Here is a 5762-nt window from a genome sequence, read left to right on the forward strand (position 1 = left end):
GTTACACAAGACTACAACCTGTTGGACTTTGTAATAACTGCTCCCTTTGGAACATAGCATGTTCTGTGTGCCTTAGTTTCTTTCATGTTCCATTGTGTATAATATGCCTGTCCCTGTAGGCCTTTGAGTTTGAGACCCTAGAGCAACCTCATACAGAGCAAATTTTCTAGGGCTCTCAGACATTTACCCCTAGTTCTCTCTTTCTCACATGAATGGGCATTATGTATTGTGGGTTAGTAATAATAATAGCTCCAGTACTGGGCAGGCATTATATATACATCTCATGTATTAGTTATGAGAACACAGTGAGAATAGATTTCAGGTATTAAACCTATTTCACCCATGAGGAAACTGAGCCTTGAAGAAGTTAAAGAACTTTCCCATAATCACACACACAGTAAGTGGCGGAACTGAAATTTAAACCCAGGTCTCTCTATGCATGTGGAATAAATTTCAATCTTCTGCCCACAGTCAAAGGGACACTGCATGATCTGGCTCTAGCCTTTTTCTCAAACCTCATTTCATGCCTCTCTTTCTGGGTGTTCCCTGGTTCTGCACAAGATTATCTCCTTGTCATGTTTCTACTTAAATCCCATCTCCCAGAGAGACCTGCGATCATTCCAAATTCGCTCTCTCTTCCTCCTCCTTCTTCTGTCCAAGTGGTATGCTGGAGCTGGCTTGTACTGGCTCACATTGGCTAATGAGAGCAATATGGTAAATTTTATGGAATTTGGCAAACCAACTGAAGTCACATCGGTAGCTTGAAATTGGTTATGATGGGAGTATTTACACCATGAAAATCAGCAAACATTTCAATTTTGTGTTCTCCCCCAACCCTTTTTGTTTGCTTCATATCACTTATCACAATTTGAGATTATGTGTTTAGCTTTTTGTTTTTAGATGACAATACCTTCCGGGGGTTTTGTGATAATTAAATGGTTTATATCTATAAAGTTCTTACAGTATTATCTGACATATGGCAGACACTCATTAAATGTTAGTTATTATATTTAATTTCACAAATGTAGAGTCTATGTGTATTTTGTTCGTTGTCCAGTGGTTTGCCAAAGTCAACTTGTACTGGGTCACAAGGACCGATTGTATACATGTCTTCCCAGTTCTACATTCGCTGATATTGACTGTGGTGGGGGTATTTACACCATGGTAATTGGTAAATGCTTTAAATTAGGATTTAAAAATTTCTGTTCTGGGAGATCAGGGTCCAGCATGCCATTATCTAGTAGAGTGCCTAGCATTGAGTAGGCACCCCATATGCACCCCATAAATATTTGTTGAAATTAATAAATGCATGACATTGGCTGGGCACAGGGGTTCACGCCTGTAATGCCAGCACTTTGGGAGGCTGAGGCAGGTGGATCATCTGAGGTCAGGAGTTCGAGACCAGCCTAGCCAACATGGTGAAACCCTGTCTCTACTAAAGATACAAAAATTAGCCAGGTGTAGTGGTGGGCGCCTGTAGTCCCAGCTACTCAGGAGGCTGAGGTAGGAGAATTGCTTGAACCCAGGAGGCAGAGGTTGCAGTGAGCCGAGATTGCGCCATTGCACTCCAGCCTGGGTGACAGAGCGAGACTCTGGCTCAAAAAATAAATAAATAAAAATAAGTGAATAAATATGTGACATTAAAGTCCATGTGTTTAACCATTTCATTAGGGTCTTTTCAGCCATGCCTTTAACTGAGTAGGACTGAATGCAGAATTCCTTAACATAGAAGACCCTTTCTATAGACATCCCTGGGGTGTTAGCACACATTACCTGGCTGCTCTCCAGAAGCAAACCTTAGCATTCTTCCCCTCCAGTTCTGGTTTCTTGGAAACATTTGACAAAGAGGAAGAGAGATGAGAAGTAAGGAGGCTGTCATAGGTGACGCATCCTGATGACTGGGCTTGTTTCAAGTTCTCAGAGTCGGCACCCAGTATCTCTGTGTGAGCCTGCCATTGGGCTGCTATTTGGATTTTGCAGCCTTGAGGTTTCTGTGAGGATACCAAGGTGGATGAGGAAAGGTCAGCAGACCCAGTGTGCATACTAGACTAATGAGAAAATGTGTGGAATTGAAGGGAGATGTTTGAGAATCTGTGGCAGAGCCCCGAGAAAGTAGGAATGGGGCACAGAAAAGGAGGATAAGAAGTAGGCAGGCTGTTGTTGAAGAGGGTGCTATTATCAGATTATAAGACCCTTTAGGGGAAGGTTCATGTGTGGGACTCTCTGTATTAGGAGCAGGTGTGAGATCATGTGTCAACGTAGCTGTCACTTCCCTTCTTTCAATCTCCTTTATTCTGTAAAATGATAGTGAAGCTTGATGCTCCCCTGGAGGGTATGTGTTGGAGAAAGACGGGGATGGAGAAGGGAAGCTATCTTTGTCATTATACTTATTAGTACAAGTATAAGACAGTAGCTTTACCACAAAATGTCATTCTTGCTTGCACCTTCCAACAGCAGCACATGCTTTTACTATATTTACCTTTTTTTTTTCCCCCTTCAGACAGTATTGCTTTGTTGCCCAGTCTGGAGTGCAATGGTGCGATCTCGGGTCACTGCAACCTCTGCCTCCCGAGTTCAAGCATTTCTCCCACCTCAGCCTCCCAAATAGCTGGGATTACGGGCACATGCCACCATGCCTGGCTAATTTTTGTATTTTTAGTGGAGATTGGGTTTCAACGTGTTGGCCAGGTTGGTCTTGAACTCCTGACCTCAAGTGATCTGCTCATCTTGGCCTCTTGAAGTGCTGGGATTACAGGCGTGAGCCCCCGTGCCCTGCCTACAATGTTTACTTGATCTTCCTACTTGATCTTGTGATGTAATTATGGTGGGCAGGAAATATTTACTTTAAAAAGTTTTAATTTTATGTAAGTAATATGGTATTGTAGTTTTAAAATCGTTAAGTATAAAATATATGCAGTGAAAAATCTACTTCTGTCTTCTGTCCTCTATCCTTCCATTTTCTTCTCCCCAACAGGTAACCTCTATTGTTCTTGTTTATCTTTTCAAACATTTTATTTATTTATTTATTTTTGAGGTGGAGTCTCACTCTGTCACCCAGGCTGGAGTGCAGTGGTATGATCTCGGCTCACTGCAGCCTCTGCCTCCTGGATTCAAGCGATTCTCCTGCCTCAGCCTCCCGAGTAGCTGAGAGTACAGGTGTGCACAACCATGCTTGGCTAATTTTTTTTTTTTTTTTTGTATTTTTAGTAGAGATGGAGTTTCACTATGTTGACCAGGCTGGTCTCGAACTTCTGACCTCAAGTCATCCGCCCACCTTGGCCTCCCAAAGTGCTGGGATTACAGGTGTGAACCACTGTGCCCGGTCCTTTTCAAGCATTTTAGTAGTTAATCAAGTCAACACGAATCTATATATGTATTTTTCCCCTTCTTAAACAAATAGTAAAATCCCACACATACTCTTCTGCTCCCACTTTTTTCTCTTAATCCCACTTTTTTTCTGTTAAGACAAACTTGAGAGGTAATTCCACTTCAGTACATAATGAGCTCCTGCTTTCTTTTTGACAGTGAATAAGTATTCCATTGCATGGATGTACCATTGTTTGTTTAATTAGCACACCAATGGTGGACATTTAGGCGCTTCTGATATTTTTCTTTTGAAATAATGGTGCATCAAATTTCCTTGTAATTTTGCACCTGTACCAGTGTATCTGTATTGTCTGTTTCATAGATGGGGCAGCTGGGGCTTGAGGTGATGAAACGACATGTCTAAGATCACAGACGGTCATTAAAGCAAGTTCTACAGCCCAGTCACTGTGAGATTTTCTCTCCAGTACAGCATGGAGCCTGGATTTTAGTTCAGCAGCCCTTGTTGCATGTTGCCATATGCCAGACCCTGTCTAGGAGACAGCACTGTAGAGCGTGACGAGGCCTGGTCCCTGCCCTGGGGCAGCTTACATTCCAGGATAATTTGCACACGATGCAGTCAGTGCTATGATAAAGCTAGGCACAGAGGAAAGGCAGTTGACCCTGCCTATGGGGTCAAGATGAGCTTCTGGGCCAGCGTGGTGGCTCAGCCTGTAATCCCAGCATTTTGGGAGGCCAAGGAGGGCGGATCATGAGGTCAGGAGATCAAGACCATCCTGGCTAACACAGTGAAACTCTGTCTCTACTAAAAAAAAAAAAAAAAAAAAGAAAAGCAACAGTCTTAGGAAAGAGAGAATGGGGAAGGGATGGATATTGGCAGCTAATGGAACAAAGGGCTGTCCACGATGTCACAACCAGAGGGCAAAACAAGATAAGGACAAAAATGTGGTCACTGGATTTAGTACTATGAAAGTCATGGAAAAAACATGGCACCACTCTCCTTCCTAGGCCCCCAGCACAACCTTGGAATCCTTCTTGACCATGTGCTTCCTAGTTGTGTCCCAGTCAATTCACTGGAGTTGGCACAAGGGCTAACACCTGCTTGACTTTCCTTGTTTGGTACAGGTGGAGGGGTTACTTCACTGGGTCAGGAACAACCCATTCTTGAGATTAGAAATTAGGACTGGAGGAAGGAAAGGAAGCCCTAGTAGGAAGTGCAGTAGACTTTGTTTTTTGTTTTGTTTTGTTTTTTTTTTGTTTGTTTGTTTTGTTTTGTTTTGTTTGAGATGGAGTTTTGCTCTGTCGCCTAGGCTGGAATGCAGTGGCGCGATCTTGGCTCACTGCAACCTCCGCCTCCTGGGTTGCAAACCATTCTCCTGCCTTGGACTCCCAAGTAGCTGAGATTACAGGCATGTGCCACCATGCCTGGATAAATTTTGTATTTTCAGTAAAGGTGGGGTTTCACCATGTTGGTCAGGCTGGTCTCGAACTCCTGACCTCAGATGATCCATCCTCCTTGGCCTGCCAAAGTGCTGGGATTACAGGTGTGAGCCACCACACCTGGCCGAGGAAGTGCAGTAGACTTTGGAGAGGAAGGGAGTGGGATGTGGGTGGGAGAAGATTTAGAATAGATGCTGAGAGCTGACCCAGCACTAGCAGAAGGCTTGTGAGGGCCAGATGAGGTTGGAGAGGGAGGGGTTTATGGTAGCAACAAGTCTTGCAGTTGTGAGATTTTTTCCATCAGTTCACAGCAAGTTGATGGTAGGAAAAGTGAGTGTGATTGACACTCAGGGGTTCATACATAGGTTTTGCTTTCCTGATGACTAGGAACAATTCTCCTCAGGCACCTTTGAACCTGCAACTGAAAAATAAATGGATGTACTGGATGATATCCCTGGCTCCATTGCTAAGTCCTGGGAGTGGTCCATGGTGTCTGAGCTGTGTGGGTCTCATGGCATTAAGATGCCCAAAGACCCAGTCTCACCTGTTGCTTGCTTTCTTCTGGCTGAACCCTCCAGGTATTTATGGTGGTGGTCACTCAGTTTTCCCCGGGGGTTGCCCTGCCTGGTCTGAGCCTCTGAAGTGTTTGGGATAAAACAATGAAATAATTACAAACAGTCAGTAATTAGCTACAGTATTAAAATTTCAAATGAAATTACAGCTTTCAGCCCAAGCAGCCAGAGGGGAGATAATCTTTTGGAGGATAGTTGGGCAATATGTATCCAAAGCCATTACAATGTTGTATTTTTTTTTTTTTTTTTGTGATGGTGTCTCATTCTGTCACTCAGGCTGGAGTGCATTGGTGCAATCATGGCTTATTGCAGCCTCAATTCCCAGGCTCAAGCGATCCTCCCACCTCAGCCTCCAGAGTAGCTGGGAAAATGTCATAATTTTTGACCCAGTAATTTCACTCCTGAGAATTTATTTCAAGGAATTAA

Source organism: Colobus angolensis, unplaced genomic scaffold (genome assembly GCF_000951035.1).
Source record: "Colobus angolensis palliatus isolate OR3802 unplaced genomic scaffold, Cang.pa_1.0 Scaffold77, whole genome shotgun sequence".
In the NCBI taxonomy this organism is placed as follows: domain Eukaryota; kingdom Metazoa; phylum Chordata; class Mammalia; order Primates; family Cercopithecidae; genus Colobus; species Colobus angolensis.